This window comes from Arachis ipaensis, chromosome B08, assembly GCF_000816755.2.
Source record: "Arachis ipaensis cultivar K30076 chromosome B08, Araip1.1, whole genome shotgun sequence".
In the NCBI taxonomy this organism is placed as follows: domain Eukaryota; kingdom Viridiplantae; phylum Streptophyta; class Magnoliopsida; order Fabales; family Fabaceae; genus Arachis; species Arachis ipaensis.
This window is the reverse complement of record NC_029792.2, coordinates 25,554,163-25,564,670: the sequence shown is the minus strand read 5'-3', so window position 1 is coordinate 25,564,670 and position 10,508 is coordinate 25,554,163.

Sequence of the window (10,508 nt, the reverse complement as noted above, 5' to 3'; positions counted from 1 at the left end):
TAATTTGATAACCATAACATTTCCAACAATTAATAATTAAATATATATTTAGATAAATAGTTATCGAAAATAATGTAATTGTCAAATCAATAATTAAAAAAAAAGAAGGAAATTGCATGCAATAAAGATGACATGAGGTGGCCTTTTTTAATTGGGTTCTCTCTTCACCAAGCTGCAAACAAATGATTAAAGTGGGCCTTCTCACTTCATCCCATTCCCATGTGCGCCCAAGGACTCTATTCATGAACAATGCCACAAAACTACTTGTGCATAGTACCATATTTTAATGCGCAAAAGAAACATCAATTATGATTAAATTTTGTATAAAATAAAATATAAGATAATGACAAAAAATATTTAAAATAAATTAATTATTTACTGATATATTTTTTAATTTTTGTTTATATATCGTATTCGGTTCTTCCCATGTAATATCATTAGAAACTGGCTTTTCTACTTCTTTTTTTTCTCAAAGATAGATATTATTTTATTATTATAAAATAATAATATTTCTATAAGGAAGTACAAAAAAAATTGGGTATTTTCAATTATCACCAAATGTGATCGAAAGATAAATAGTTTAAGAAAGAGTAAAGTAAGAATAAAGAGAAATTATTAGCATTCATCAGGTATGGCTATTGAGTTCACGCACTGCTGGCTTCTTGCACTATCTCCGATACTGGGCTTATTAGCTTCTCAAAGATACACCTATTCCTCGCTTTCCAAGTGCTCCAACACAGCGTCGCGATGAAGAGGATCTTTTGTCTACCTTCGATTTGAGCCGCTGTCCAAGATAAGGCTCGTTGCCACCAATTGATGAAGGTCTCCTCTTCTCTGTCATAAGTCAGGGGTTATTAAGCTTAGACTCCAGATTATTGAAGACAGAGGGCATTGGAACAAGGCATGAGAAATTGATTCATCTTTCAGCATGCATCTTGGGCAAGTGGCGGGGGTGGATGCAAACCGGCTATAGATTTGTTACAAAACCGGAAGCTTTTCATGAAGACTCTTCCATAAAAAAATATTAATTTTATGAGGTAATTTCAATTCTCAAATGCTATTCCATACTCTGTTGTTCTGTATGTTCTGAGGCATCAATGAACTAGAAGAATGAAAGAACCTATAAGCAACTTTGTATCCTGACCCAACTTCGTATATATCAGATTTTTTCCAGCACCAATTAACTTCATCCTCCTCCTCTGTTGGTTTGATGGAAAAAATTTTATTGCATATATCAACTGGAAAAATTGACTCAATCAGGTTTCTGTTCCATCTTCTATCAGGATTTAGTAGTGCACTAACATAATACACTTGCAGATTCAGTGAGATTGTCACGGCAGCTTGAGGGACATTAAAGGACAATGGTGGTGGGAGCCAGGGATCATGAAAGATGCGGACATTAGCACCAGAGCCTATTTTTCATAACAAGCCTTTCTCAATCACCTTGCGGCCTTCAAGAACACCTCCAGCCCCACGACGGTATGCTTCCTATCTCTGCATGTAAGAAATCTGTATATCTGAAATATTTAGCTTTGAACATTCTTGACAGTGTAGAATTAGGGTATTTCATTAGACGCCAACATTACTTGTCCAATAAGGCCAAATTTTGTGCTCTTAGATCTTTGATCCCCAACACTCCATCTTTCTTCGATCTCGTCATTGTGTCCCATTTAATCCAAACCATTCTTCGTTCTGCGCCTTTTTGACCCCACCAAAATTGCGAGAGCATGCTATGAATCTCAGTTAACAGCGTGTCCGGGAGCTTGAAACAAGAGAATGTGTAAATAGGAATCGCTTCCCCCACCGCTCTCAATAGCGTGTGCCTGCCACCTGAGGACAATAAACATCTTTTCCAACCCATAATCCTCTTCTGAACTTTATCCTTGATAGCTCCAAAGGTTGCTTTCTTTGATTTCTGAACTATGGAGGACAGCCCCAAGTATTTGTCTTAGGCTCCGATATGTTCAATATTTAGTGTCTGCGCAATTGCTAGTCTTGTGTTCTGAGGTGTGTTGTGACTGAAAAAGATGGCCGACTTGTTCAAATTGACTTTTTGCCCACTGAAACCCTCGTAGATCTCTAGCAATTCCAAAATGCTTTGGCTTGTATTAGGTGAGCCATTGCAAAAAAGGATTGAATTATCAGCAAACAAAAGGTGATTAACTGTTTGGCATCTCCGATTAACTTGAACTCCTTGAATAAATTTGTTTTGCTCTGCCTTGTGTAATAAGAAGGAAAGCCCTTCCGCACAAAAAAGAAATAGATATGGAGATAGGGGGTCACCCTGTCGGATGTCCCTATTTGGCCTAAAGTAGTCAAAAGGTTGCCCTTCCACAACAACAGAGTAAGAAACAGTCATTACTAATTCCTTAGTCCAGTTAATCCATTTAGCATCAAAGCCCAGTTTTTCCATGATGTACCATAAGAAGTATCATTCAAGCCTATCATAAGCCTTGCTCATATCTAGTTTAATAGCCATCTCATGATCTGCTCCACTTCTCTTATTTTTCAAATAGTGCATATATTCGTGGGCAATTAGAATATTATCTGAAATGAGTCTACCTTTGAGAAAAGCACTCTGATTTGGGCTTATAATTTTATTCATAATACCTTGTAGTCGGTGCACCATCACTTTAGAAATAATTTTATACATAACTGAGGACAAACTAATCAGTCGTACCTGAGTCATGTCACTGGCATCTGGCACCTTTGGAATCAAACGAATTTGAGTATGGTTGAAACTTTTTAGAATTCTGCCACTGTGAAAGAAATTTTGCACTGCCTTAAAAATGTCACCTCCAACTATATCCCAGAAAAAGTGAAAAAACTTAGCTGTAAACTCGTCATCACCAGGAGCACACTGAGCATGAACACTGAACGTAGCTCTTTTGACCTTGTCCATAGTTACCAGCCTTTGGAGCCTACGGTTCATGGAAGCTGTAACCTTAGGCTCCAAATCCTCCAAATATGGATTCGGATCAACCGAACAAGAAGAAGTAAAAATATCGCAGTAGTCTTCAGCTACCTTTGTAATATCCTCCGATTTCGATGCAATCTCTTTGTTCCTCCCAACTAATCTCCAAATTCTGTTCCTTCGCACCCTTGATTGAAATTTCTAGTGAAAGAATCTGGTATTCTGATCTCCTTCTTTTAGCCATTTGACTCTAGATTTTTCTCTCCAATAGCTCTCTTCTTTCATATATGCTAGCTCCAACTTCTCTTCCAATCTGGTAATCTCCTCTCCCCCATTGATTCCAGCCACCCGCAGCTCCTCTAGGCTAGCTTGAAGGTCCTTAATTTCTTTTCGAGAGTTTGCTTTGTGAGTTATCTGCCATTGAACTAATCTATGTCTACATTCTTTCAACTTTTGGGCCAAGGAGAACATAGCCGAGCCTACTACTTCCATTTTTCACACTTCGCTGATAATTATTTTGACATCATCTTCTCCACACCAACGTTCCTAGTATTTAAAATGCCTTTTACTATGCCAGGATTGAGGTTCAGTTTCCATCAAGATAGGAGCATGATCCGAGCCTGATTCTGTGAGCCTGTGCACCACTGCATTCAAAAACTTTAGCTTCCATCCCATCCCTACTAAATAGCGGTCAAGCCTCTCCTTCACCAAATCCTCTCCTTGTCTTCGGTTTGTCCATGTGAAAGGCCGTCCCACCATTCCAATATCCACTAATTCATTACTATCAATAAAATTAATGAATGTTGCAATGGTAGTTGCTAATTTTTTGCCTCCACCCTCCTTTTTCACTTGATTTATTATAGCATTAAAATCTCCCGCTATTACCACTTTTCCAGTTGTTGACTCATTGTTGTAAGCTCCTCAAACTGTAAGGCTCGAATTTGTTCCGAACAGCTCAAATGGATACCAATGAACGTCCATACCCCATTGTTTCCAAACTCCTTAACTTCAGCTGCTACAAAGAATTCCCTGCTATTTATAATTTGAACATTGATGCTGTCCTTCCAAGATAGTGCAAATCCTCCTGCCATTCCTGACGGGTTAACAATATGCCAGTTTTCATAGCTGCATGCCCGGAGTTTTGCTTCCACCTGTCGAGATTGGTTCTTTGTTTCACTTATGAACACAATCTCGGGGGAGTGGGATTTACATATCCCTTTTAGGGTGTGAATTGTCAAAGGTCTCCCCAAACCCCGACAATTTCAAACTATAGTTCTCATGGCGCCTTGGGTGCCATTTGTAGGCTGGCACCCTCCACCCCCTATTCAACTGCATTTTCATCCTCTGTTCTTTCTTTCTTTGTAGATCCTTCAACTATACCACTCATCAACCTTTTTTTGGATCCAACTTTAGTATCCAACCCTCCAGTACCTTGTCTTGCTAATTTTTTCCACTTCCTGCCTTCTTCTGTTGTGAGACATTGCCCAATAGTGAATTGCATAGGTTGTCCTTCATCCTCCTTGGCATTGGACTGACCAGCTATGATAACCTCCATGCATTCTGTTCTAAAGTTGGCTGATTGAGGTGACTCAGGTGCTGCCTTGTTGCCAGCGTTTTGTGGTTTCAAACTTTGTTCCTCCTCTTGCATTGACATCCCTGCAAATTTCTCCAATAAGCAGTTTAAGACTGGATTTTTTTTACGTTGAGTAGCCTTATTCTGATTCTGAGCTGAGTTATTGAATGTTCTTTCTCTTTTAGAGTTAATTCGTATTCCCACTTGGCTGGCTTTAACCCATTCGCCAATGTCATCCTCTGTTACCCTATCACTCTCTGTGTCCTTCAGCAGATCATGGCAGTTTTCACCTCGTGCCCCAATTTTGCGCAGTAGGTACAGAACTTTCCAAGTCTCTCATAGCGCAATGCCACCTCTACCTCCTTTTTATTAGGTCCTGCAATAATTAACTGATCCCTCACTTTCTTGGTAGCTTCAATATTGATCTTGGCCTTTACAATCCTAGTTTCTCTGCCTCTCATATGAAATTTACCTACCTCCAACACTGTGCCCAACCTCTCTCCCAATTTACGTCCAACTTCGAGGGTTTTAAACGATTCTGGCAAACCCCAAAATTAAACCCAAACTGGAAAATTAGAAACAATCTCTTCATCACCGTTCTGATCTTCCTTCCATCTCTTGACATGGAGCACGTAATCCTTGAAGAGTCATGGAGAACCACATTCAACATGCAAGACATCCACCTCTTTATTAAAAAAGAATTGGAAGTAATTGTCCCCTTTGTCACTCACGCTAAATCCCTCTGGATTTTCCCATATAGCCTTTAAAACATTCCCCATGGTTTCAACTGAGAAGGTTTTGGAAGCAAAGAGTGTGCCATAGAGACTATTGGAGCAAGTGTTAATACCTTCTGATATGTTTGCCTCTTCCAGTAGAATCACATTCCTACCTCCTTTTTGGTTGTCTTCCTCGGTCCGATCTTCACCCCTCCTTGCCTCAGCCATGCTGATTATGTAGATTATCTTTGTCAAACTAGTTGTCAGAGATTTGTTTTGAAATTTAATTGACATTGATAGTGTAGCCTTGACGGCAAAGACTCTGTTAAAAATCCTAACAGAGTACTAAAAAATCCTAACAGATCACTTTAAAATTTTTTTGTTGGAATATATTTTATTATTAAGTTAAATTTTAAAATGATCTCTAAATTTATAATTGAATTTTAATTTTGTCCCTTAATTTATAATTGTCTCAAACTTTTTCTTAAATTTAATAATTGTGACTCATGGTCAACACATTGAATTAGTAAAATGTTACTGTTTTATTTTTGACACACAAATAGAATAAAAACGACATCATTTAGAATATTTAGAGAATTTTAACATGTTAGTATTATTTTTTGTCTCTCTCACAAAATCTCTTCTCATATTTTTTTTAATGGTACCACTTTAGGGATTTTCTTGGCGTTCTCTCTGAATAGATCCTTTATATACATCGACACAAAATTGAAAATCTCTATAGATTCTTCCGGGTCTCTGTTCTCAGAAGAAAAAATATCATCTAACTCTATTAAATACACTGAAAGAATTAGAAGCAGCATGCTAAGAGATTGAATTAGGTGACAAACTCGAGCGCATCATGTCCGAAAATATCGACAACCAGGGCCACAACACGGGATCTTGAACATAGAAAACTCAATTCTTATTTGATGTGAGGGAGAGAGTCGGTTACGCTGAGTTCAATTTGGACAGCAATGTTTTGCTCAGCTTGCATGTGATCTTTGTTTACTGGAGGAAGAAGAATTGAATGAATGGTTGGAGGAAGGGCTTGAAGGTAAGATTGGGAGGAAGGTGAGAGTGATAAACCAACGGAGGGGATGAGTCACATGACTTGGAAGTGTGGGTGGAGATTAAGGAGACATTTGGAGAATTCAAGAACTAAAACAAAGTGGGTGAAGCCATCACAAGGAACCACTACGATATTAGATCAATTGTTTTAGGGTTTCTAATCTTGTTGTTTATCCAAAAGATTTAATGGAGCTACCAACAACGGTGCTGCCTCCACCCATCATCACCCTTTTGAAATGCGCCTAATAATGATAGAAAAGAAGGAGAGTGGCTTCTAATGATGGAAGTAACTCTCAATAGGATTAGGGTTATAAACTACTAAGAGAGACTAAATTGAGTTAAATAGGTATAATAGCTATGTAATATAACCGTGTTTGTCCAGTGTGACTTCCCTTCATACGGGTCATCATTTCGATACTTCAAGGACAACCGTGAATCACTATTATTAAGTTTTAGCAAGAAAATTGTAAATTGAGGGACGAAATTGAGGCTCGATTACAAATTGAGGAACTATTTTAAAATTCAACTCTTTATTATTGCTGCTAATGAAATAAGTAATAAACATGTTTAGTAAAAACTAGATATATTAAAAAATTATATCCAACGTATTCCATTGATAGTGAAAACAAGACATGTATATTAATATTTCTTTTGTACGAATAACAAGATAAGATCATGTTTACATTATGGTTTGAATCAATTTTAAAAAAAAAATCAATGTAATTTATTACAATTTGAATGATATCAAATTGATTTTTATTTTTTATTACATTAATTTTATTTAAAATACTGATTTATAGATGATAAAATCATAATTATAAATTAAATTTGCGAGAAAATAAAACAACTATTTTAATAAGTTAAGCATCAATGTAATTCTTAAATTTTTCATATGAATTTCAAATCGTTTTTCGAATTTTTGATTGACTTAATTTAGAAACTAAATTTTCATTTTATGACTCATCTTAGTATCTCTAATATTTTTCATGCATTATTGACATATTAACGTTATATACTGTCTAACATAGACCGTTAGTATCACATGTCAAAACATGATTCAATCACATATAAAATGGAGTTGACATGCACTTAGTGATACGTAGTATGTCGACGTACTATTGTAACATGAATTATTCACATGCATATTACTGACATGTCATTATCTTAAATTATTTAAATTAATCAATTGAATTTCAATATCCGAAAAATTCTGACCATGATAAAAATAATCTCAAAAAATGTAAACGAATAAAATAATCCATAAAAATAATAAATTTTGATAAAAATAATCAAATATTAGTTATTTTTGTTTCTGTTAATAAAAATATTGAGTAGCTAATAAAAAAATAACTACTTAATATTTTTAATTATTTTAAAAATTACACAACATTTTTAATTATTTTAAAATATTAAAAAAATTTTCCAAATCAAAATCCCTACCTTCATCTCCTTTCTTTATTTAGGCTGCCTCCAAATTAGTGAAATCACACCACACACTATGCCAACTCCATCAACCACCATGGATGGAGCAACAACGAAAATTAGGAATGGATCCTTTCAATTGTTAAAAAAAATTAAGAGTGTAAAGTGTAATTTTTAATTTTTTATTGTTCTCTTTTATATTTATTTTTAGTTCAATTTATAAAATTAATGATGAAATATCACACTTTAACCTCTCAATTGTTAAAAAAAATTGAGAGGATCCATTTCCACGAAAATGCCTTTCACGCTTTTCAGGATTTCGATCCAAGCCCTTTACTAGGTTGGGCTCCATTCAGAAGCTCAATCAGTTGCCGGTACTCCTTCATCAGCTGTGGGATGCTTAGACGGTACTAGTGCTTGAGTAAACGGTGAATACGGAATAACTCGACCAAAAAAAAAGGGTTCAGAAGTGAAAATAGATAATAAGTGAAGAAAGGAATCGGGACTCGCCCTGGATCTCCGAATAGCCTCACCTGAAACTGGTATACACACTGAGCCACCACGTACCCCTCTTGCCCGTCGTATGCTATGGATGGTCACACTAGCCACCGGCTATTTTATGGACACCAATCCATACATTTTGACCTCCAATTGGTTTGACACGGTGTATCCCCTCGGATTTTGTCATAAATGAATTCTCATAGCTAGACACATGTTGATAATAACTTCGAAGCATCCGGAGAAGCACCTAAAAGTTAGTAACCATAATCATGTGTCAAGCTAGATATGCAACAAGCAAAATTCAGATTTGCATATAGCCAAAAAGTCAGTAACAATAATCATGTGTGGTATGTTTTTACCAATTTGGAAACACAGGAAGTAGAAAAAGGAGTTGGGGGTAGAATTTTTTATTTAAATATTTTTATTTTTTTAAAATAATTAAAAAAGCTAAATTATCTTTTTTATTAGTCAATTCACTGTTTTCTATTAACGAAAACAAGAATAACTGACTTTTAGTTATTTTTTTTGTCAAAATTTAAACTTTGGATTATTTTTTTATTGTATCTTTTGTGGTTATTTTTATTCCGTCGAAATCTTTTGGATATTAATTTGGTAGTTAAGTCGCAACTTAAAAGTCAACTTGAATTGCCTTTTGAAAAAAGTATTTACTTTTTTATCTTTAAAAAAAATTTAACCAACAATTTTTTATATTTGGATAGACTTTTTAAAAAGAATTTTTAAGTATTAAAAACATCTATTGTTTATACTTTTTTTAAAAGTAAGGTATTACTAGTTTTTAGAAAAAACAAATAATTTACTTTTTTTTAATAAAAGTACCTTTTTTAAAAAACGTATCTAAATAAATTTTAAATTGAATAAAATTACTTTATTTAAAAAAAATACTTTTTTTACTAAAAAAATCAATTAAACTGGCAATTAATTTATTCCTTAAAATTAAATGTTATGAATCAAATTAGTCTCAAAACCGAATTTTTCATTTTTCCCTCAATAATTCAAACTTCTTTTTAGTTTTTAAACCTATTAATTTTCTATGTATTTTTCACATGTACCTTAAATAAAATTCTTGTCACCTAATAAAAAAATATTTCAAAAAACTTAAGATACAACAAATTATTTTATAAAAATAAGAACTGTAACACCCTAACTATCAAAATGTCACGTTTCTGGCTGCATTACTATGATAGATCGGATATTACAATGACCCTTAAACTATTTAATGCTAAAATATAAGCCTATTTAAAACTTAAACCGTATAATCGCTCAAAAGACTTTTTAATTGATAACATACATTCATACTTGCGATGCAAAAATCAATACTTAATATATATATATAAAAGTTTTACAAGCATTACATAATCAAATTCCTATTCCTCTTATAACATAGATGCATATGATGAAAGCCTGTCCTACTAGCCATGAGCTCACGCATCGGTTATGTTACTAAATCCGACTCAGATAAGCGGGATTAGACTACCATCCTTATCCGTAGGTTCCATAGACAAGCAGGATTAAACCACCATCCTTGCCCGGAACATGCAAGCGGGATTAAACCACCGTCCTTGCCTCCACAGTAAGCGGGATTAAACCACCATTCTTACTGGGTACACATAACAATATACAAGCGGGATCACACCACCATCCTTGCTAAACAATTCATCAATACGTGAGGGGAATAACACCAACATCCTCATTGCAGGCGGGATAAAACCACCATCCCTGCACAACGGTTTACGTACTGAGCAAGCGGGACTATACCACTATCCTTGTCAGGATAGAAATCCTCATCATATTCTCAATAATATCCACAATCAATCAGACTTAAAATCTTATTTCAAAAAAAAATCATTCTTGACCCATTTACTTTCAATAACAAACATATTCAAGGACCACTTTTTCTCAATTCAATTTTCTTTCAAAACAAAGCCACTTTTCACAATATCTGTCCAAAACTCCCAAAAGACTTCAAAACAAAGCCAAATTTAAATTCTCTTCTGAAAACTCAAAATCATTCATTCTAAATCAAAATTTGGTCATAAAATTTCTCAACAGAGTCTCAAGACTTTAGGGGAGACTAACCTAACTCATTTCCTTAAATTCATTGAAAACCTCTAAAACCTTAGCTTCTTAATTTGAATAAAGAAAAGAAAATTTAAACCAAAATCAAGTCATGTATCCAAATATTCCAAACCAATTTCAAAACTAACTTACTTAAACCAAAACCAAATTATTTAATCCAAAAACTAATTTCAATTTCATTCTTAAATCGGAAATCTTTTCAAAGGCTCAGAATTGT